This window comes from Acinonyx jubatus, chromosome D2 (assembly GCF_027475565.1).
Source record: "Acinonyx jubatus isolate Ajub_Pintada_27869175 chromosome D2, VMU_Ajub_asm_v1.0, whole genome shotgun sequence".
In the NCBI taxonomy this organism is placed as follows: domain Eukaryota; kingdom Metazoa; phylum Chordata; class Mammalia; order Carnivora; family Felidae; genus Acinonyx; species Acinonyx jubatus.
Genome location: NC_069393.1, coordinates 37,334,113 through 37,359,368, shown reverse-complemented (window position 1 = coordinate 37,359,368; position 25,256 = coordinate 37,334,113).

Below are 25,256 nucleotides of genomic sequence, written 5' to 3'. Positions count from 1 at the left end.
AGTATCGCTGCTCCCAGGCCCTTTCAAGGACCAGAGCTAGAATATGGATACTACACATGCATGTACATTTATGTTTATAGGTACAGATCTAGAAAAACATGAGTTCACAGCAATCCCTTTAATCCCAGTCCAACACCACAGGATGCTTTCTGGTTTTCCCCCTTCTTATGTTTGCAATTCCCTTCTCCAACAGTCAGAAACCTGGCTTTCAGTATCTTTACAATATTTGCTTCTTTGACAGATCCCGCTGTAACCGATCTCTTACTTTAGCCACCGCCTCCTCCCTGCATGGACACCTTCCTCACCCAGCTTGGGCTCTGATTCCCCATGACAGGCCATCCCCCTACAAGCATGTCCTCACATCTCTTGAGCCAGACAATATGATTAAAAATTACATGTGGAAAAACAAACTTGCAGGAAAATGCACAAAAATATGAAAAATCAGAATGTTAAGAAGGAATCCAATTGTCTCATAAATGTAGAATAATTAACTATTAGATATTGGCACATAACAAAGAGACAGATCAATGAAAAAAAAAATTAAAATTCTGATTTTTAGAAAGCCCCCAAATAGTAATTTAGCACGTATAGTAAATGTGACATTCTAAATCAGTGGGAAAATGGAAGTAATTTGATAAACAACGTTAGGACAATTGACTAAATGTAAGAAAACCTAAAGTTTCTGGATCCCTACTTTATTTCTTTCTTTTTTCACGCTTATTTATTTCTTTTGAAAGAAAGAGAGTGCACATGCACAAGCAGGGGAGGAACAGAGAGAGAGGGAGAGAGACTCCCAAGCAGGCTCTATGCTATCAGTGCAGAGCTCAATGCAGGGCCTGATCTCACGAAATGTGAGATCATGACCTGGTCCAAAATCAGGAGTCAGACACTTAACCCACTGAGCCATCCATGTGCCCCCTCCTCCCCCACCTAATTTACTTCTTAACCCAAAGCAAATTCTAAATAGATTAAACTAAAAAATAAAACCATGAAAAATGTGTGTAAAAGTTATATTATATACAAAACATAAGTGATATAGATATAAATACATTGTAAAAAGACAGAGATATATCTAGCTAGCTTTAGATTTATAGAACATATGGAATAGAACTAATATTCCTATGGGGCGCCTGGGTGGCTCAGTCGGTTGAGCGGCGAACTTCAGCTCAGGTCATGATCTCGCGGTCTATGGGTTTGAGCCCCATGTCCGGCTCTGTGTTGACAGCCCGGAGCCTGGAGCCTATTTCAGATTCTGTGTCTCCCTCTCTCTCTCTGCTACTCCCCTGTTTGCACTCTGTCTCTCTCTGTCTCTCAAAAATGAATAAACGTTAAAAAAATTTTTTAAAAAGAACTAATATTCCTAATAAATAAAGAACACTTGTAAATTAATAAGACACCCACTACCAATGGTAGGCTTATGACTATATGAGAATATTATGCAAAACCAATAAAATTTAAAATCATGAATAAGATTTGTCATCTATCAGCATCGAAAAAAATAAAAATGTTCCGTAATACACAAACTATGTTGGCGAGGGTGAGAGTATAAATTGGTGAGAGGGTAATTTGACAATCTCAAATTGTTCAAATTAAATATATACATATATATCACTTTAGCATTGCTACTTCTAGGAATTTAACCTACTGATATACATTGTACAAAGCTGAATATATAAGGATGTTCATTGCACTATTGTTTAAATAAAAAAGGAATACTATCAACAATCTAAATATTCCCCCCAAATTTGACTATGAAATATATTGTGGTACAACCATAAAATTGAATACTATGTATACAGTCATGCCATCCAAAAGTATAGGCCCAGCGCCTTGAGCCTGAGAAGTCTTCCAAAGGCAGGAGAAAACATTTGAGACCTGTAGAAAAAGCTTTTTAACCATTAAAAAAAAACCCTGCAAACTCAAAATTAAAGAAGGCTTAATTGCTTATGAAATATAACATACAAAGCAAGTACAACTCAACTCACATATGAATGTAACGATGTTTAAATCAAAGAATAAAATAAATTATTCATCTATTGATTGATTTCTTGCTCCTCAGAGGCAGAGACTTGAGTTTACCACACTTCTTGGTGCAGGGCAGAGTCTCCCCATTGGCCTGGCCCTTCTCTTGTTTTGTTTTTCCATCCGTGGTTTCCTTCCCATTCCCTTCCCACGGTCGGAACGCTTCCAATATGTTTAATGTATTCCTATCACTCAGGTTGTGAATTTGTGACTGCGTGTACTTTACATAAAAGTTAGCATGCTAGATATATCTCATTCCTGTTTAATTTTTATTCACTCGATACTATCTTCTAAAGCTCTATCCATGTTGCTATAGAGCTATACATTTGGTTCATTATTTCCAACTACTGCATAGCATTTCCTGGTAAATTTATTCATTGCCCTGGTGGTAGAACCCTAAATAGCCCCCCACCACCCCACTCTCACAAGCAAGCAGTAATGAACTCCTTCTGGGACCAGAAGGAGAGCTTCAGAAGATTTGAGATCATGAAGTATCTGAACGTTGAATTTCCCTATTACCAGGGAAATTACTGCTCTCAGTTCACATTTCTCAGAACAGTGGATGAGAGGTCTCCACTGGAGACCTCTTTGGTCAAACTTGACGTTAGCCAACTTTTGACTCTTTGGCTAGCTTAGGTGGGAAAATCATACCTTGATAAAATGTGCATTGCACTGTTAGGAGTGATGTACACTTTCCTTGTCCCCTGGGTTTCTCCTTTTGTGAATTGCCTATTCATAGTCTTTGCCCATTTTTTCCTCTTGGATTTCCTTTTTCTCTGTGACATGCAAGGATTTCTTCTTACATCCTTAATATTGACTTCTTGTCAGGTGTTTTGTCTATGGTGACCTTTATTGAATAGAAATCCTTAATTTTGATCTTGCCAGACCCATGCATTGTCCCCCTAGTTGTTGTGCTTTCCTGGTCTTATTCAAGACATCCTCCCCATCTCAACATATATAAAGGTATTTGCCTGTATTTTCATCCATATGCTTATATTTTATTTTTCATATTAAGGTCTTTAATCTATTTTGAGCTCACCTTTGTTTAGGTCATGAGACAGAAGTTCAGTTTTATTTTCCTATACATAATCAATAATTTTTCCCACAATCGCCCATTAGACCAAAATCTCCCACTTGGTTCATAGGTGCCTTTATCAAATAACATTTCCATATGCACAAGTCTGTTACTAAACTCTTGGTTCTGTTCTATTGCTGTGTTCTTATTCACTAACACATCTTCTTTCCTATTACTACAGCATTGTGATATGCCTGCCCAATCTAAGGTAGAGTAAATTCCTCCTCTTTGTTTCGAGTATTCAAAATTGACTTAGTTCTTTGTATACCTCTACTCTTACATATGAGTTTTTAAATAAGGTTATCAATTCCACAAATTTTGGGGATGAGTATTTTTTATTAGAAGTTGCACTGCAGGGGTACCTGGGTGGCTCAGTTGGTTGAGCAACCGACTTCAGCTTAGGTCATGATCTCACCGCTTGTGGGTTCGAGCCCCATGTCAGGCTCTGTGCTGACAGGTCAGAGCCTGGAGCCTGCTTCGGATTCTGTGTCCCCCTCTCTCTGCCCGTCCCCTGCTTGCCCTCTGTCCCTCTTTCAAAAATGAATAAACATTTAAAAAAAATGTTTTTAAAGAAGTTGCACTGCATGTATAGAATTATTTAAACCATTGACATAGTTATAAAGCTGTCCAATCCATGAATAAGGTTTAAAGATATAATTGTGTATGTTTTCACTTAAACGCTCTAAAAGAGTTTTACACTTTTTCTCCATAAAGCCTTTGTACAATATTTTTAGGTCAGATTCTAGATAGCTTATAGTTTTTATTGTTGTTGTGAAAATTATAATATTTTATATCATATTTTCTTATTGGTTATTGCTAATGGTTATAAAAGAACATTGTTTATCTACTAAGTTGTACTGTTTACTTTTGTAAGCACATGTATAAATTATGTTTGAAAGTATATCCAAGAAGTTTATGGGACTGGTCGCCCTGTGGGGTAGAAGGACTTGGGGATCAGGTGCAAAAGGGAGACCACTTTTAACTGCATATACTTTGAGACCATTGGAATTACTCTATCGATGAAAAATCACAATATATGTTAACATATTAGTATACATATAAGTACACAGTTAACGTCTGCATACCATATCTATCTCTCTTTATATGATTATATCTATGTCTAGAGAGAGAGACAGAGAAAGAGACAGACAGAAGAGATCCAGAATGGGCAAGCGTGAAAGTCTGTGTACCCCATATGATTCCCTCTTGATGGAGAATGCTTCTCCAGCCACACTGAAATGACAGTAATTGTCAAGAGTCACTGTCTGCTGTATGCTACTTGCTTGAGTTCTGGAATCCTGAATCTTGTTCTAACTTGAGCGATCCCTCCTGCTACCTAGTTCATTTTTTTCAAACATGCCCGCTTCTGGCAATACAGTATCATTAATGGTAGCCATCGTGTGTTCTAAAATGAGCGACTCTGCAATTCTGTCGTCCCCTCCGAGTGGGATGGATGTCTGGGGCAGCGAGCCACTGTCACCATCGTAGGAATGGATCTACAGGTGAGTGAGCGTCCACAACCGTTTTCGTCTTGCTTTTACAGCCTCAGATATCCAGGAAACCACCTCACATGCGAATTCTCTACATCGAGAAGGGCGAAGGGCAGTGGGACTGCACACGGGGTTGAATCCTGGGTCCGCCGCTTACAATCTGTGTGGTGTCAGGCAAGCCCCTTAACCTCGCTGTGCCACAGCACCCTCATCTTTGAAGAGAAGACCGCAACAGCACCTACATCATAGAACTGCTGTGAGGACCCAATGCAATAACATGGGCAAGCTCTTTCTGAAAAGCACCTAGAACACAGTGAGTGCCCAATAAATAACAACCATGGTGACCAATATCAGTTCCTTGGACAGGATTGGGATAATAACAGACACTCGTCACATTTGGCAAAGGCGGGACATCAGCCCCAGGTCCACCCCGCCATAGTTCTGTGCTTTTCCTGTTGCTAAGTACCATAGCGTTGCGCTTTTCTTGTTTCCAAGTACCACATTTAGCCGGAATGCCCTGCCGTGTCATGTTGGTTTAAGCTCTGACACTGTGTATGATCTTGGATAAGCTGCTTTCCTCCCCTGGGCTTCAGTTTCTCCATCTACAAGATGAACAGTTGGGGCTAGATTATCTCTAAGGGTCCTGCTAGTTTTGACCTTAGAGATGTACAACCTAAAAGAAATAAAAACTGATCTCTGCTACATCTGTAAAGAAGATGCTTCCATACCCAAGCCTCATGACAGACTGGATGGCTCTAACACATGGATTTTGTAGGGCTTAGAAGACTCTTCTGGAAGGGTTAACGTCGAATGCAATAGCGAAAGTTGCAGAGCGTGGGATAGCCTGGTGCTTCTCAAATGTAATGTGCCCAGGAATCACCTGCGTGCCTCACTAAAATGCAGATTTTCATTCAGCCGGTCTGGGGTAGGACCTGAGAGACAACGTTTAAAATAAGCTCCCAGGTTTGTCGATGCCGTTGGTCGGCGAACCACACTCAGAGAAGCAAGGGGTTTAATGTGTGCTATTCCAGTGCTCCAAAGGGCATTGCAGACCATTGCAGAAGAAGTAGTATGGAAAGGCAGTCATGCCTGCACCTGCAAAGGCAGTCTCACTTCCCACCCCTTGGTGAGTGCTGTCCCTGAGCACCGTTATGAGTGTCCATTATGTCTAATCACCTGTGTTGTTAAAGTTCCCAGCCAAGTCATGGCTTCCCATAGATGAGGCATGCTGCTATCTGGGGGCAGCACCGTCCAAAAGAACTTTCTGCGATGATAGAATTACTTGGTATATGCACCTTCCAGCATGGTAGCCGCTAGCTACCTATGGCTGCTGAGCACTTGAAATGTGCCTGATGAGACCAAGGAACTGAATTTTTAATTTTACTTCATTTTAGTTAATATAAACGTAACGAGCCACATCTGGCTAGTGGCTACTCTGTTGGAAAGCACAGCTTCAGAGGGCATTTCCATACTGTGGTTCCCGAAAAGGAAAATGGGCTTTAAATCTCACAGTCATATGGCAACCCTTCCAATTACTATCTGAATGGCCTCTGGCAAATCAACAAATTCTTGGCATTTCCTCAGTGGTAAAATAGGGGTGAGCACATCTAATTAGGAAGATTGACATAAAGACTTGATTTCACATATAGAAAATTCCTGGGATCCCGCATGCTTCATAGCGGGTGGCCCCAAAATAATAGCTCTTTTTATATGCATCTTGTCACCTCCGAAGAGTGTCAGATCCCCCAACCCAAGTCTGGGACCCCACTCTCAATCTTCTGTGGGCTCCCTCCTAGTGTTTAAAGCTGTGCTGGCCTCACTCATCAGAAGGGTTCGATGAGAAAAAACACAGTGGCTCGCCCAAATCGTGGGCTATTGGTGAGAGAGGGCAGAGAGGGGCAGCTGGCTACTTAAGGTCACACAGCCAGTGAGTGTCATGAACACTAGTCCTCCAAGTCCTAGCTACTGTCTCTCTTTTGTAATAGATTTATATCTAAAATCAAAATGTTGCTATTTATTAAACACTGGCTCTGTGGCAGGCACTGAACCAGATCCTTTAGCTGAGCTATCATTCACCTTCACTATGGCCCCAAAGACGAGGTGGATTGGAATTTTTATTTTTCTAGAAGAAGAAACTAAGGCCCAGAGGGGTGAGTAATTTGGCCTAGAACACACAGCTGTTTAGTGGCAGACTGGGGATTTGAACCAGCTCCCTCCATTCCCAAAGGCCCTCCTCTTTTCCACATCGCTTCCTGTTCATGAAGTGTCTTCTGAGTCATCTCTTTCCTCCCCGGATGCTCTCCTACGACTCTTACCCTGGACACACACGCAGCCAGCAACCATTAGGCTGACCAACCCTCTTCCGAATGACCCAAAGGGACCATCCATGCGAGATCTGGGAGAAACGCGACTGAAGCAGAGGGAAGGCATAAAGACTTGGACGGGGACACGCTGAGTGTTTCAGAACAGACACAGCAGCGTGGCGGGCGTGCGGTGGGAAGGCAGGGGTGGGATGGAGGTAGGCCTCATGGTGAGGAATCTGGACTTCCTCCCCAGTCCAGAGGAAAGCCACTGGAGGGTTTTAACAGGGAACGACATAATCTGACTTTCACGTTGCAAAGGCCACGGTGGCCTGACGTGGGAGGGTTGTAAGGTGGGGGAAACCAGGGCCAGGGACACCAGTGAGGAAGCTCTTGAAATGAGCCAGCTGAGAGGTAGCACCAGGGCGGAGGGAAGAAGAGGATGAAAGGCAGATACGTGCATGGACAAGACCTGTCAGCCTTACATTTGGTTGGGTTGATATGAAGACAGACAGAAAGCTCCTGGGATTCTCGGACCGAGCAACTGGGTGAATGTGCCGTCATATGCTGCGCGACCACATTAAGGGTTCTAGTAATAGCCTTGTCACCAACTCACTGTGTGAGCCCGCCAACAGGACGAAAAGATGTCCGAGGGTCTTCATGGCCCTGGCAGTCCTTCCACAGTCCCCAGCCTGATCTGAATATGCAAATGAAGCAGCGACTGTCTTCCTACCACGAGGTATCTTTTATGCTAACTCAACTCCAGTGGGTGTCCCCCTAATACCTGCAGATCACCAGCCTACCCATAACAGCTACGTTCAGTGTAAATTGGGGTTTCTGCCCCAAATCCCACGTAAGGGGCTTAGTGGGGTCTGGATGTGGCAGCTGAGCCTAGGGTGGCAGACAGGGGCTGAGTCTAAGAGGTTCCTTGGATTCCTGGACCGCAGAGCCCATGATCCAGGGCAGGCCTAGGAACAGATATCCCTCATAAACCCTGAAACTCCCGAGTCTTCAAGATCAGTGCCGTCCACACAACAGACAAGACGGAGAGCCGCAAAGGGTGTGTGGAGCCCAGCACCTCCACCCAAGTCTTGCTCTACGTAGGCGGGCCTTGGCACGGGGGCTATATGCACATAGAGCACTTTACTCCCTGTGCGCTTGCTGTCTTCTCTGCCAGGGACACTCTCCCCTGGGGTGTTTGAACCCCTATTTCCAGAAGTCACTTAATTCTAAGGTCAACCTTTACATCTCAGAGTGCCCTTCCTGATGTGGCTCCCATTTTATCAGTCTGTTGTGCTGTCTTCAGAACAGGTTCCACAAACCACATCGCCATGGCTATTTAGCTGTTTAGTTGGCGTTTGGTCGACTGCCCCGATGAACGGGTGAGCCCCAGGAAAACACGGGCCATGCCTGCTAGGCAATTATCGAATCCCCAAAACCGGGGACACTGCCTGCCATCGGGGGGACACTCCATCCATTCTTGTTGAATTAATTTCCTCAGTGGTCATTTACTGAGCACCCGCTAGACACAACGCACAAGCCTAGAGCTAGATGAGGATTTAGGGTTCACAAGAGTCCACCGCTCCCCTTCGGGAATCACAGTCCAGGGGCATACTACTGAATGAAAGAAGGCAGGCACAAAAGATTACAGAGTGTGCATGATCCCACCCCTGTAAAATACAAAAAGAGGCAGCCCTGATCCATGCTATTAGAAGTCAAGACAGTACTGGGGCGCCTGGGTGGCTCAGTCGGTTAAGCGTCTGACTTCAGCTCAGATCATGATCTCGCAGTCGGTGAGTTCGAGCCCCGCGTCGGGCTCTGTGCTGACAGCTCGGAGCCTGGAGCCTGCTTCGGATTCTGTGTCTCCCTCTCTCTCTGCCCCTCCTCCATTCACCCTCTGTCTCTCTCTCTCAAAAATAAACATTAAAAAAAATTTAAAAAAAAAAACACCAAGTCAAGACAGTAGTTACCCTAGTGAAGGAGAGTGGCTGAGGGGGCCAGGGGGTCTTTAGTTTCTTAACCTGAGGGGTGGTAACATGGAGAAAATCCGTTGAACTGTATCCTTATGCTATATAGGGGTGTATATACATACATCAGTGTATGCTGCAAAGAAATTGTGATATCTTCGAGGAAATCCAAACCCATCAATATGGCATTTGAGACCTTCTCCAAACTGACTTCTCCTTTTAAGCTGAGGGCCTCCCAGAGGCCATGACCAGCCCCTGTGCAACAGCGGCTAAGATTTCCTGGCTAAGGGGTCTGTCTCTGCCATTTGACTGGAGCCCAGTGAAGGCACGGGTCCCCTCTTCTCCATGGACATGCTCAGAGCCTATCCCCAAGCAGGTGCTGGGCCACGTCTGCCGCAAACATGTGTTGCTAATATGATCCCTCCTCCAGGACGTGGGAAAAGCAGAACGTGGGAGTCCGGGGCCACCCCACTCCCCCAGCCCCAGCTGGGGGTTCACAGGGTATCTGGCCTGCTCAGACTGCAGGGCAGGGGCCTGAAGGAAATCACAGCTGGAAAAGCACCTCGTGAGCCCACTGTAACTGCCGACCCGTGTGCAGGATTGTTGCTATTGTTACTGTTACAGCTAATGATAATAATAATAATACTTATTATTATTATTATTATTATTATAAATGAAAGCAGCATATTTTGTTCCCTGAACTGTGAGAGACCCATTTAGAACCCGGGGGGAATAGCATACAGACAACTTCCAATTTTTTCCAATTTGGCTTTAGAAAAATTCAGCATGAAGAGATAGATTGGTCTGGGCGGTGATGCAGACATCACACACACACACACACACACACGCGCGCGCGCACGCACACACACACCCCAGAGTGGGGGCGGGGGAGAGGCCAGGAGCCCTGCTCAGCTTTCAATCATCTGGCTGCAGCGAGCCGGGAAGCCTGGGCCTGATTTCCGAGCCCAGCGGAACGTGCACACTCATTAGCGCAGGCCTCCAAGTCTGGCTCTCAGGTTCAGAGCGGGCTATTGTTCTCAGCTCTCTGTGGAGGACGGAGGGAAGGCTTGTCATTACCCAGCTCAGAAATTGGCCCTGAGTTGCCTCTGATGGGTGGACAAGAAGCTCTCAGTTGCTAAGGTACTAGGGCAACTCAGGGCTGTTTGGGGGTCATTTATTTTAGTGACAGGAGGGGGCAGGTCTCGGTCTGCCCTGGGCGAGGTGCCTGGAAGTTGCTTGTCTTAGAAGACAGATCCCAGGATCTGCTTTCCCTCCTTCATAAGCCAGGGGTGGCTCTGAGTGTGGAGGAAGGTTGGGGGATGGGAGGAGAGAGGGACAAAGGGGGAGGCTCAGGATCACCCCCAGAGCCCAGAACAGGCCCAGAGGCTCAGAGCCCAGCCGTTTACTTAGGGTGCCAGGCCCCCAGAGACAGCCTCGGCCTGATCAGAACACAAGCAGCATAGAGCCTGGCCCCAGGCCGCCCCGGTCTGCTCAGGACGGAGGAGGTGTTGGGGGTGGGGGAGAAGGGGGTAGGGAAGGGGAGAGGAAGAAAGGAGGGTGGGAAGAGGGAGAGATGAAAGGAAGGAAGGAGGCAGGGAAGGAGGAAGAAAGGAAGGCAGAGAGGGAGGGAAAGAAGGGGAGCAGGGAGAAAGGACAGAGGGATGGGGAGGAAAAGGCTGGACTTCTGGTCACATGGACTGAAGAACCTGAGTCTGCTCCCATACCCCCTCTGACCTTCATGTTTCTTCATCTTTAAAATGAGAGGGGGCAGGGGACAGACGGCACCTACCGAGCACTTCCTAACTGCCAGATTACAGGTGTTACCTCATTGGCTCCTGTAAATTGGATGCCACCGCCATCCCCATTGACAGGTGGGGAAACTAAGGCACAGCCCGATGAGGTGAGGGCTCAGCTAGGGGGCATGTCAGCTGGGAACTGGCAGCGCTGGGACTTGTACTCAGACACATGGGTCCCAGAGCCCCCATCTGAGCCGCCAGCCACTCTGTCAGCACAGGTGGGGAGCACTCCCCCCCACCCAAGTCTCGTTCATGGTGGTTCAGCCACAGGACATGGGACTAGGAAGGAGCTTCTACGAGCAGAGGAGTAAGGATATACACTGGGGCCTTCCACGGCCCCATGCCTCCGCACACGCCATGCCCTCTGCCTGGCGTATCTTCCTCTGGCCCCCACCCCGCCTTCCCCTCCTGCAGGACTCAGTTCACCTGAGGCCTTCTCACAGACTCCCTGAAAACCAGCCTCAGCCTTCTGTGCCCACACAGCTCTTCTGTGCCCTCCGACAGGGCTCTTGCACTGTAGGGCAGTCACGGGCGCACCTGTTCCAAGCACAGTTTATTTAGATGAAGGAACGGTGGATCCTGTCTTGACCTCTTTAATATCCTCAGAACCTAGCCCGGGAGTGAATTAACGAATACGCACCCAAGGTCACAGGACGAGGATCAGACTCCCAGGCCTTCAAATGGCCCAGTGTCCATCAAAATGCTCCTCCCTGGCTTTCTTGGAATCACAGAAGCAACATCAGATTCTAGAACTGGGGAAGCAATGGGTCGTCATGATCAATGCCCCAGGTTTGCAGATGGGGACACCGAGGCCCAGACAGGGCATGCCCAAGCCCTCCCGACTCCCTGCCCAGCCTTCTGCAACCCTGTGGAGCCAGACCCCGCTGCTGCCTGCGGGGGGCTAAGGAAATGCCTCTGTGTGGCTGCAGCTGCACAGTTTTATAGAGGATGTGGCTGAGGAGGCGGCTGCTGTGGCCCCCAGTCGGGAAGCTCTTTGTTCATGGTTAGCTTCATACCAGAGTGTGTTGTCAAAGGATTTGACCTGGACCGAACCAGGGACCAATGACATCTTCCCAGGGTGCCCCTCCCCCCCTGAGCAGAGCTGGCTCAGGGCAGCCCCGCGGGCGGGGTTAGCAGTGCATGGGCACAGGATGCAATGACACCCGCATGTGGCCGTGGCTCCGGAGGCTCTCCTCCAACCCACCCGGTAACGCCAGGAGGGAGGCACTGCTACCTGTTTTAACAGTGAGAACACATGAAGTTCAGAGAAGGTAAGTAAACCACCTGAGGTTCCACGGCTGGTCACTGGATAAGCAGGGAAACCAGGCCTGTCAAGGGCAAACCCGTACTCTTCCCACTTGACAGAAATGCCCACACTTTGCAAGGGAGACTTTGGTCACTTCGTCCGAGCAGCACAGATCATACTGCCAGGGAATCTGAGCTTCCCGGTACCCAGATCAGGGTCCTCACCCATTTCACAGGTGAAGAAACTGAGGCGCAACAGAAAAAGTGACAACTGCTGGAGCCAGCAGTCACGGCTGGGGTCCTGACATGCCTTCCAGAGTGTCCCCACCTCCTCCCAACTTCACCCGCCCGAGGCAGCACCAGTAACAGGCACCTCCAGTCCATGTGGTATCAGAAGAGGGCCAAGCCATCCCCTGGAACCTGTCCTCTTAAGTCTTCACCTTCCGCTGTGGCAGACAAGTTCTGATGGGTCTCTACCTCTGTCCCCTCCTTCGTCCTCCCGCTACCGGAAAACAGAGCTCAGAACTCAGGCATAACCAATAACCGTGGCCTGTGTTCGCGTAGTCCTTCACACGCGCAAACCGCTCGCACATGCGTTCTCATCTCACCCTCAAAGAACCAAGCGATGGGAGAAGCAACAGCCCCATTTCACGGATGAGAGTGCCGAGACCAGCAAAGTTAAGTGATGGTTACAAGCGTAATGGCAAGCTGAGCCAGGCTCCTCCGAGCCCATTCGTGTCTTCCTCTCCTTTCAATCAATTGCTCTGCACAATGCTCCCCAGCAGCACCTCCCAGCGTGTGGGCCTTGAAAACATGCAATCCTCCAGTGCTAGGTGAAGAGGAAAGCAGATTCTGTGGATTGACTGTTTTAGGGAAACCGAATTTGAATAAAGCTAAACAGGTGCCTGCAGGACTTTTCAGAGCCTTTAAAGTGTAAATGTGCTTCACAGCCCTCCAAAAGAAGGATAATAGGAAAGAAAGAAAGAAAGAAAGAAAGAAAGAAAGAAAGAAAGAAAGAAAGAAAGAAGAGAAGGAGAAGGAAGGAAGAAGAGAGGGAGGAAGGAAGGAAGGAAAGAGAGAGAGAAAGGAAAGAAGGAAAGGAAAGGAAAGGAAAGGAAAGGAAAGGAAAGGAAAGGAAAGGAAAGGAAAAGAAAGAAAGGAAAGGAAAGGAAAGGAAAGGAAAGGAAAGGAAAGGAAAGGAAAGGTGTAATATTTTCCAAACATGCAGTTTTTCAGAGGATTTCAAAAGAACAATGTCTGTGAAATAGCCTTCAGAAAACACTGTGCTATGAGTCCTTTGAGGAGGAAGAAAGCAGGAACGGCTATGTGGGAAGGTGGCCTTTACATCAGTACTAAATTGATGGCGCTGGGACAGGTGAGTAAAAGGAGGGCATACGTTACCAAATGGCAGTTCAGTGTTTGCAAAAACGTGGCATTAGAAATGCACAGGCTGTGTTCGGGGAGTAAGGATTCCCCGGAACATATCCTCCTCCGAGCTGGCATCCCTAGAGCAGCCCCATTTGTTATTTGGTTTGCATGTCTGGCTTTCCAGAAAGATTTTATTTGACCAAAGCCTTCTGCTGCAGAAAGGACATCTGTTGTTTTCCCTGCCCCAAATCCATTCTTCCTGCTTCTGGCAACAGAACCCCAACTTTCTTGGGGAACACACCCTCTTCTGCTCCCAGTGCATGTGCTTCCAGCCCATTCTAAGCCCCGAGCTCTGGCCCTGCCAGTCGCTGCATCACACTTCCAGCACCATCCTACACCCAGAGAGTGGTCCAATTGACTCGGCAGTCCAATGAGATTCAAGCCAGGACCTCCGCGGGACCAGGAGACTTCCTAAACCAGGAGAATGCAAGCCCGGGGCTGCTGGAGGCTACAAGAAAACATAAATCAGCCCACAACGCAGAAGGGTCCATGTCGCACTCCCACACATCTGGAATAACCACACTCTTCCTCCTCTCCCTGTGGAAATCCTGCCCATCCTTCAAATCCCCGCTGAGCCTCTACCTCCTCCAAGAAGCACTGTCTGATTGCCTCACTGGCCACAAAGTGGGAACTATGGAGGAAAACGGAGGGAAGGAAAAGTGCACCAAAGACTAAGAAATGGCCTGGGAACCTGAAATCCGAGCCCGGCTAATGCAGCCTGATTGTTCTTAGTACCTTCTCCCCGTGGGGCTGAAGAGGGAGGAACAAGTTCTGAGCACTCTTCATTGGATCATTTGCAGACTGCCTCCCAGACACCCCAGGGCGCTGCTTGAGCTGGGGACAGCTGTGCTCTGGTGTGCACTGCCAGAGTGACGGGGAAGGTCCTCTGTCACCTGCACCGTCAAAACCCAAGCACTCATCAATCCTGGATGTGGTTCCTGCCGTCGCCACCCAGCCGATAGCTAATTCCCCAGGGCACCAGCCTGCATTCTTCTTGTCTCTGCCTGCTTTTCCAATGGTCGGGGGAGAGGTGAATGACCTATGGGGGCCAGATATGACACACCTGGCTTGCTATTCTCCCCCAGGTTTCAGGGTGGAGGGACTCCACAGCCACCCAACCCGCGTTCCCACTGGGACCCCTACCTCCCATCCGGGCTCACACTGCCTTGCTTCTGGGCAAGAGGGAAAACACCATTCCAGCCATAGCATTTGTTGCTTTCTTTCCCCTCCATCCAGATACAATGTGTCCAGTCCGGCTCTGGTTCCAAAGCCTTCCAGGCTCCCGGATGTCTGTATTTGCATGGAATCTGATCTTCTCCACCTCCCTCCCCCCAGCCCAGCCCAGCTTTCTCTGCAAACCCCCAACCTAGGTAAATAGCGAATAACCCTCATTAACATTTCATAGATGTTGTATTATTATGCTCTTTTCCCTTGTATAAAACATGATACAAAAGAGGGCCTAAAAAGAAACAAAATGCCCTTCTTGTGTGTTATTTACAGCAGACCTCTTCTAATCTAATCATCTCTCCTTCTCCCCACCGTCCCCGCCCAGTGCACCCGCAACTTTGCAGGCCTTTTATTAAAATGAACACGTTGTTCCTACAGCCTGGCTCCCTCCCTTGCAGGCCTGGGCATAAATAATTTATCTGAAAGCTGATTTGGTTGGCTACGCTTCCATAATTGAAGACCGTCCCCCACAGTTTATTGGTGAGCGCCGGGGCCCAGCCACTCAGCACCCTGACCCCAGATGGAGCGATTCAAAGGCCCACCGCGGCCCCTTCAAAGCCCGGGGAGGCCTTGTTCATTGATGTTCGCTCCCGCCCCGCCTCCCTCTGCAGCCCTCAATCTGTCAGGAGGCTGAGTTGCCAGGCTCTTCCCCAGCGAGCATCCTCAGCTGGCCTCAGACCATCCTTCCTGTGTTCCTCCACCGCCCATGACGCAGCCTTGCGTGTGCACCCCGCTGCCTGGCTGGCACCCTCTGTGGCCAGCATGTGCCCCGGGATGTCTCCCCAGGGCCACCAGTGAGCTTTGGGGCACTGGTCTGGCTTGGAGACCCTATTTTAAACATGAAGGAGAGGCTGGAGTAAAGCAGTCTAGACCCTGAACTCATGGCCTCAAGTCTAAGTGGGCCCTCCCACAATCCTCCCCCCAGCCCCTTGCCCGTGTCTTCCTCTCTCTCTCCTCCAATTCCTGTCAAGTATAAAGATACACATAGCATGGCAGTTAAAGGTTAGCCTCAGAGATCCAAATCCCTGCTGTGCCACTAAACTGCCACATGTCCTTAGGCAATTAGTTACCCTCTCTGTGCCTCAGTCTCCTCATCTGCAAATTGATGAGAGGAAATAGTAATGCCTCCTAGTGCTGGGGGTAGTTTGAGTTAATATATACAAGGGACTTAGAACAGTGTTAGTCCAGTAGAGAAAGTGCTATACAGATGCTCACTATCAACATTCTGCTAAAGATAAAACCTTGACCTCACCTCTCCTTCCAGCTATCATCCCAATTTCTCTGCTATCCATTTAGAGCAAAACTCCTACAAAGAGGCATCTCTCTGCCGTGTCTCCAATTGCTCTCCCCTTATTCTGTCCTGAGGCCACTGCAGTCGGGTATTCTGCCCCCCTCACTTCCATGGCTCCACGAGTTGTCACTGCCACTGGTGACCTGTGCTCACTCTTGAGTCCTCTCTGTAAATCGTACGCAGTCATCTGACACGGAGAGTTGGCCTCCTGTTCAAACATGCTGTCCCCTCGGTCAGGCTGGCCGCTCGTTCCCGCTTCTCCTCCTGCTCCTGTCTGGCTTCTGGTTCTCCAACTCTTCTGCTGCATCATGCCCACCTCCCGCCCCCGCCCCGACCTCCAGATGTCCGACGCCTCAAGGGCTCGATGCTGTGATTTCTTCACTGCCTGGGTCAGCGCTGTCCAGCGGCCATATAACGTGAGCCGCAGCCACGATTTTAAGTTGTACAGTGGCTGCACTAAAGAAACGGGTGAAATGACTTAAAATAGTAGCTTTCATCTGATTCCACAGAGCCCAAATATTGTCATGACCACACGTAAGCAATATGGAAATTATCAGTGGGGTACTTGGCATTTTGTGTTCTAGGTCTCCAAACTCCGGTGCATATGTGACCCTGTGGCACATCTCCATCGGGACAAGGCACCCTTTAGGCACCCAGTAGCCAGCTGTGGCTCATGGCCACCACACTGGACAGCACAGCCCTAGAGGACCTGCTCCGTTCACTTAGCACAAATGCCATAGGTGTTACCAAGACTCAGACATTTTTTTTTCACCAACCCAGGCCTCTCCCTCAAACTCCAGGTTCTTGGGTACAATTGGGCTTCAAAAGACACTCCACGCGTAACAGGTCCAAAGGAACTCCTCAGAAGACTCCAGAACCACCCTGATTCCTCTGGTTCTTTCAAAGCCCACGCCCTGTCGGCTCCACCTGGATCCTGTGGGATCCGAGCCCCGGAGGCTTCCTCCATCCAGCACTGTGCCCACCATCCCATGCCTCTCCCAGGGTTACTGCGACAGCTTCCTGCCTCGTGTCTCTGCGCCCGCCTTCAGCCCTCGGTCCACTCCCCACCCTGAGCCAGAGGATCATTTTAGAGCAGAAGTCAGAAGCCATGATGCCTCCGCCCAGACCCCGGTGGCCTCCCCAGCTCCCTGAAACCTAGGGCTGAAGCCCTGCCTCTTCCCTCCGCCTGGTTCACTCCCTGTCCTGTTCCCAAGACACAGACGTGTCAGAAGCCTTCCCAAGCCGAGGCTGGCGCACCGGTCCCCCCATCTGCCTAGAGGGCTCTTTCTCAGACATTTGCAGCGTCCTGCCTCGGTTGTTCTTCAAATACCGTCTTCTCCCAGTGTCCTTGTCAGTCATGCTGGATGAAACAGCAAACCAGGCTCCCACAGGATACCCTCTACTCCCCTTGTCTGCTTGCTTTCCCTCCACGGCATTTAGAGCCAGCTCACACGCCATGGGCTTTGTCGACTGTCTCTCTCTCCCCTGTTCAAATAGAAGCCCAATGGAGGCAGGTCTGTTTTGTCGCTGTTGTTTGCCCTTGCATGGGACAGTTACCGGCACGTGAATTTTTTGCTGGATAACAAATGAGTGAATGCTTGACAACAGTAAGGGAGGAGGGAAGAGGGAGTCGAAGGCCTTCTTGCCGCTGGAAGTGAGATCACAAGCTATCTCTGCTCCACGTGCAGGGTGCAAGTTCCCCCAAATGCCTGCGGGGTGCAATCAGCATCTTCAGGAAGGTAGCTCACGAGTCCACCGCGAGGAGTCAGTCCCTGCCCTGCTGGGCCCACCCCGCTGGCACAGCAACAGTCACGACTGTAACCAGCAGCACCGACATGCGTACTGAGGACTACACGCGTCACATGCCTTATCTCATTTGAATCCTTACGATAAACCTCAATCGTGCCCCAGTAGCTGGGAGGAGTCTGAGCCACCCCCAGTGCCATCCTCCCCCAGAGAGGGGTCTGGAGTCCTCCTGTGCCCCTGACGGTGAAGCCTCCTGCCCAGCCTTTGTCCTGTTCCTTGCTCTGCAGCCACATAGAGAGCACAAGAAATGCGAGGTCTCTTTGCCCTTCCCCAGCCCCATCCTGAACCCCTTCCAGCCTACCTGGGACCCCACTTAGTCCCTGCCACTTCATGCCCTCCCCTGGACAGCTGACCCTCTTCTTGGCCCTCTACTTTCTTCTGGGGATCCGGTTTGTACTTCAGCCAAGCCCCACCCCTGCCCACTTTCACTTTCAAATCAGGACCTGGTTTCCAGTCTCACGATGGCCTTCGTCACACCCCAAGGTGTTCCACGTATATCTCCTAGCAAGGAAGCACTCTTTGTCCCAGCTGCTGGGAATGCAGCCCTCCGCTGTCAGTCCTCCCAGGGCTGCCTTCAGAGAGCCGCCTCACCCAAGGTCACACCCTTCTCGGATGGCTTGTACCCAGTGACTGACAGAGGTAAGGGGTAGAGGGCTGCCTGGTTGAGCCCACGCAGGTGACTCTGGTGGGCATCTGACCTTAACACTCTGTGGTATCAGCCAAGACTGTCAACCTGCATCGATTTCTCTGCCATGGCCTGTTCCCTTTCCTCCCTCTCATGGGCACCTGTCATAAGCACACCATTGTATGCATCCCGCATGATAAGCCGCTTCTCGGAGACTGCTTCCTATGGAACCCAACCTGCATTGCCCATCCCCAAACAGATCAACCCACAAATTCTCCTGGACAAAGTGATGGGGCTTCTCTCCCGGGCCCTAGGGTACAGCCCAGCCAGATCCTGCAACCCACATACCTGATTCCTGGCTGCAGCCCCTCCTTCCTTCCAGAAGCCTGCACAGGCTGAAGGCTTCAGAAGCATAATTACTAAAGACAAAATCCACCATCTTGGCTTCATCATTACTGTCTCAAATTCAGGGCCCATGATGCCCAAGGCCAAGGGACACTGGGGGCCTGAAGATAAGAGGTGCCCATCACTCTGCCCCAGAGACAACTGGCCTGAGCCATGGGCAGCCCCTCTTCCTCCAGCAGAGGTCCTTGCTCCCTCTTGCCTTAACAAAAGGTATCACTTGACCCATGGACTTCATAACATGGCCAACCAGTACCTAGAGGCCACAGTGAACTTATGTTTCTGATGAGTGCCCCTCCTGCTGGCTGAGAGGCTTATGCTGAGATCGCCAGGAAAAAGGTCTGCTAAAACCAATCCCAGTGAGTACTTGCATCTGGAGGTCTGTCCAGTCTTCTAGATTTCCTCCAGAGACAGCACAATCCCATGTTGAAGCAAGAAATAAAGACAGGAAAAGGTAGACAGGGCCTTCCCTAGACAGAGGGTGACTTTTGCAGCCCAGAACTCTACAGAATAGGGCTTCCACTGAGACCAAAGGGCCACGGTCTCGGAGCAATGGGCAGCTGGGCCAGGGAGGGCTCAGTGAGCCAGCTCAAAGATATTCACTGGGCATCTACCTTGGGCCAGGGCTGCTCATGGCCATGGCAGAGCTGCTGGGGGGAGTAGAGAACCAGGTACTATGGTAAAGGGCAGGGCAGGAGGCCAGGATTCTGGGAACTCTGGCCAGCCCCAGAGCAGAGTTGAGCACAGATGTATAAAAAACACGGATAGGGAGAGCTGGGGCCAGGTCAGGAATGAAGCGGGCTGCTGCCCTTGAGAACTCGGGCCCCTAGCGATGGTCCAGGGACACGAGGTCCCTGTCACTCTGCCCCAGGAGCAACTGATAGGAGCTCTGGGCAGGACAGATACTCTGGACTTTGGATATTGAGTCGGGTGTGACAGAGTCTCCAGGAACACAACCACATCCTTGGACCCTCATCTGAGGGCATCACTGTAGCCTTTGCCTCTCATCCACCCTCTGCACATAAAGGCCAGTTTTTTTAAATGAAAGCATCCCAGTAGGCTATACTGGACCAAACAATTAGCTTGATTCATGCACCAGAAACCCGTCAAGCAAAGACATGACTCCCCCTTTGGAGCCCTAGCAACTAAAAGGGTTTTCTTGCACTTGAATAAGTATAGCTACACTTACATTCACCTGCTTATTCTGGAGTTCTCCTGGGATGCAAATTTGGACTAGTGGGCACCAGTACATCCTGTGCACAAATGCGGATATATCACTATTTCAAACAGCTTAATGATCATCATACATGTGCCCTGAGCAAGGCTGCATGAATAACTAAAATGTCAAATGTCTTTGTTTTAGCTGCTATGCTATCAACTCTGCAGGTCTCATAAACATGAGCCACAAGCCAATTAGAATCTCTGATGGTCAAGTATAAATGTCTTTGTTTCATAAAACGAAAGAATGAGTTATCACTTAAACTCTCTCTAGAAGAAGTAATCTTTTAAAAACTCAAGATCCATGGGTAGGAGGGATGGGCTGTGAAAGAGGGTCCTCCCAAGGATTGCTCCCTTGAACTTGAATAGAACAAATCCAAGGCCATATTTCTACAGGTCGGAACTGGAATCTCCCACTGGAATCAAAATTCCAGAGACCCCGGAACATCACTCTATTTGTCAAGGCTGTAGACACAAACACACATCAAGTCTGAAAGAGGGAGGATCTCAAGAGTGATGGTGTCAGCAGGGGGGTTCTGAGATAAGATGAGGAGTCTCCATAGCTTCCAAAGGGAGGAACCCCAGCTACATTCTCCCTGCACTGGGGACTGGAGAGGTCAGTGGTCAAGGTCCCAGGGAGACGGTTGTTTTCTGAAGACTTTCCCTAATGAACTATGCTTCAGCTGCAAAAAGACAACCGCAAAACCTATGTTTCCAACACAGTCTCAATTCCAGGAAATTTCATTCTCTTTACTCAAGATCAGTACGTAAACACACACACACGCACACGCACACACACATACATCTATACCTGTGTGTGTATATATACATATAAATGTGTGTGTGTGTATGAAATATGATTTATCAACTTACATCTGTCTTCTCACCAAATAAATAAGCATGAATTCATCCATCGGGAAAATTCACTTGTCAGGATCCATGTTAGATTTTTACCTGGGAAACTGTCCCATGTCATTTCAGTGGGGACAGGGATTGCCCAGAGATGAGCAGAGGGCTGATATGGGTCATCAGGGGCACGGTAGGAATGAATCAAGGCTGTTTCTTCCATTTTCTCCAAGACTGTGCTTTGTACCCAGGTATGTGTGTGGGAAAGGGGTGGGGAGGGGAGGTGCAGGTCCCAAGACATGGGTCCTTCAGGGAACTCAATCCTGTGACTCATTGCCACGAGGTGTCCATGGGGTCAGACAGCCTGCCTTATAAGCCCATCTTCTCACTCACTATGTACCTGAGTCTCAGTTTCCCCCATATACCTATTGCAAAGAGTCATTTTTTTCCATTTTTTCATGTTTATTTATCTTTTTTAGTGAAAGAGACAGAGCATGAGCAGGGGAGGGGCAGAGAGAGAGAGAGAGAGAGAGAGAGGGAGACACAGAATTGGAAGCAGGCTCCAGGCTGTCAGCACAGAGCCCGATGTGGGGCTCGAACTCACAGACAGCAAGATCATGACCTGAGCCAAAGTGGGACGCTCAACCGACTGAGCCACCCAGGCGCCCCTGAAAAGAGTCTTATTTTTAACCTACCAGGGATTTCAAAGTGAAATCCACAGAGTATTGGGGTCCCCGCGCAATTTGAGAAACTTTTTAAATTTGGTACTTTCATTTCAAAAATTGAAAACCATTAGTGAAACCGAATGGGGATTGTGTGTAGATGATCACATGAGCACCAAATAATGCCTCGGGAATTCAGAGCTTGCATTAACATTCGGGTTTACTCTCACGTTTTTTGCAAAACGAAGGCCAGGAGACTTCGTGGGCTGCTGTGCAAACACAGGTTTAGCGGTTTAGCAATTGTTCAAACAGAGACAAGCAGAGGGAGGATTGAGTCATCAAACAGCACAGGGGACACCGGCAGGCCACAGCAACCCGCTCTGTGCTGGAGCGGGCAGGACTGTAGAGGCCACTTCGGGTGCTGGAGGAGCCGCGTTTTAGTTTGCAACAACCCTCTCGATGGCATACCGGGTAAGGCCACGCAACTGGAAACTGTCTTGCTAAATGAGACATCATTTTTGTTAATGTTTATTCATGTTTGAGAGACAGAGACGGAGTGTGAGTGGGGGAGGGGGAGAGAGAAAGAGAGAGAGACACAGAATCCAAAGCAAGCTCCAGGCTCCGCGCCATCAGCATGGAGCCCATCACGGGGCTTGAACCGTGAGCAGCGAGATAATGAGCTGAGCGGAAGTCAGACGCTCGACCGACTGAGCCACCCAGGTGCCCCGATGGGACATATTTTTCTATTTTTAAGTTATTATATTTGAGGGCTCTATCAAACTGACTGGCCCATCAAAATCTTGGGTTTGTGGTTACAAATGTGTCCATTTTAACACCTAAAAAATAAGAATATTGGTAAAGTTCTGGTATTAAAATACCAATAACATTGCCAGTAACTCTAATGATGGCCTGGTGTGTTCAAACATCAAAATAATCTAGTTGATAACAAGCAGAACTTAAAATGGGAACACATCCTTCTATTATTAAAGCCCACATTGGTTATTTTATTTTCAGCAAAACATCATCTGTCACATTAAATTAATGCCATTAATTTGAATTTTAATGGTTTTGCAGTTTTGTTTGCATTTAATGTGTAATTGTGTTTTGGTTTTATAGCAGTGTAAGAGCTAAAAGCATAAGGAATTTATACTTACTTTTATGTTTGTATATATTTAAGTAACAATATGATCAAAATAATTTTAGTCAACACCGGGGGTCTGCAATAATTTTTTCCCCTTTAAAATGCATATATTAGTCAATTTTAAGAATCACTGAGACTGCACCATAGCTCGCTGCTTAAATGCACAAGAGTACTTTAATTGAAAAAGTCCTGGGTGAGGACGGATTTGGCCCAATGCATTGTGGGATGGGGATGTGAGCTCAAAATGCCCCTAGGAATCTAGATGGGAGCTTTTCAAAGCACTAAGCCAGTCAGTCACCATCTCAGATGGCTAAAGGACCTAAGGGGCTTTTCTGTCCCTTTCTGCTATTCCCTTCTGCTACATGGTTCCAAGTAATTCCATGTAATTCAGTGATAAGCCATTAAGCTCCTCGAGATTCGTAACTGGAATCATCTATGACACTCTTTGCATTCATGCACTTTGCTGGAGGAGAAGGTCCACGGTCAGGTGCGCATTTCTATGGCTCTCAGCGGGACACGGCCACCCCAATAGTGAGGGCAGTGGCTGGGGGCCCCTGTGCCTGACTCCTCGCAGGCACCTGCTCGTTACCTTCCATCCCTACTTGAAACCTGAGGAAGCAGAGGCTTGGAAGGGTAGGTCGCTAACCTGACATCCACAGGTGAGGAAGTGTCTGAGCAGGGCCTTGAACTTGTGTCCATAAGGATTCCAGAGCCTGGACTCCTAGCCACTCCACTCTGCTGCCTCCTTCTCTCCCGGTGGCTGTCGGTGAAGGCGGAAGGTAGGAGGTTCGCAGGGAGTAGCTAATCTCCCACAAGTAAGGCTGTTCTTCTATGTAACAGGATGGAAATGGGAGTCCTTTACCCAAAACTCCAAAGCCAGAGGCAGTGGGCAGCAAATATCCCCATATTCCAAATGGGGATTGCCAGAATCCATCACCCAAGTGTGTTGTGAAGTGTGTGCACTTCTCACTCCTCAGCCCACATTTAAAGCAAAGCCAGGGACCTTGTGTCTGTGCACAAGCGGACTTTCATGTTATGTAACGTGCTGGGACCTCACTGCTCTCCGCACCTCTGCAAGCTCCTGGCAGGAACTCCAGAGACCCTGTTGATTAGGGGGCCACAGAGAGGGGGCACCAGTGCCTCCTTCCACAGTCGGAGGCCCCCTGCCCTGCAGAAACCCCAAGCCCACACCCAGGCACAGATATGTCTATTTATCACACACCTCCCCCAGCTTTGGGGTGGAGGGCATCCCCGAGACAGTGTCCTGCTTGGGGAACTCGGTGTGAGAGGTGAACCAGAGGAGGGTAAGGCCAAGGGCAGCTGCAGATCCTGCAAGAGAATCGGAGCTGCTCCGGGGCTAAGAGGAGGCCATGGGAGGTAACCAGGTTCTAGCAGTGTGTTGGGGACCCACACCTGGAGTGACAAAGGACCACTGAGGGAACATCTGTACCCACACAAAATAGCCCTGGGATGCAAGACGGAGGCCTTGAAAACAAGACAGAAAGACAGAAGTCAAACAGTACTGCTCATCAAAAATCATAGTCCCCCCTCCTCCACCCCGCCCCCCATTTTGCCAGGCCCTGGAGAAAACAGACAGTACTGGTCTCCAGGGCTGCCGTAACAGAATCCCACAACCTGGGTGGCTTATAACAGAGGTTTATTGTCTTATAGTTCTGAACACTAGAGGTCTGAGGCTAGAGGGTCAGGGGGGCACGCTTCCTTTGACCGCTCTGGGGGAGGATCTTTCCTGGCCTCTTCCAGCTTCTGGGGGTGGCTGGCGGTCCCTGGCCTTCCTTGGCTGGTAGATGATTCATCCAGTCACGTGGCCACCTTCCGTGTGTCTGTTCCCTCTGCATGTCTGTCCAAATTACCCCCATTTTATAAGAACACCAGTCATACTGGATTAGGGCCCACCCTGACGACTTCATTCTAACTCAATCGCTTCTATAAAGACTATTTTCAAATAAGGTCACACGCTGAAAGAGTAGGTGTTAGGACTTCAACGCGTCTTTAAAAAAAATTTTTTTAATGTTTATTAATTTTTGAGAGAGAGAGAAAGAGTGTGAACAGGGGCAGAGGAGGGGCAGAGAGAGAGCCTGACATGGAACTCAAACTCATGAACTCTGAGATCGTGACCTGAGCCGAAGTCGGACGCTTAACTGACTGAGCCACCCTGGCACCCCAAGACTTCAATATATCTCTTTCCAGAGACAGGATTCAACTCGTAACAGTGGGCAACCCATCCCCAGGCCACTGCCGGACTCCACGCAGGGAGGGAGACACTTTAAACTGGATGCAGAGGACAGGCTGTGCACAGGCTGGACTGGGCCTTTTTAATATCTGAGAGTAGCATTTGTTCTGGCGTGAAAAGGGTTGAGAAGCTCTCGCACGTGCCTGCGATGTCGTCAAGGGGAGGGGAAGGAGATCCAGCCGGGCATGATTGAAAGCATCGAAGGGAGAAAAATAAAGCCATTTCCTGTTCGTACCCCATCGAGTTCAGCCCATTCAATATATGGTTATATATACAAGAGGCAGCTAGGGACCACGACAGCACAATATAACATCAAGTGAATTAAATCAACTGTGGAGGGGAAAAAAAAGGCAGAGAGAAGAATGCTGGGATAGTCGAGAAGGAGAGACTTGTATGTGCCCCCACAAGACATTGGTCTGGATGGGCGTTCAAGGATGGGATGGATTCTGCCCAGTGAGCAGAGA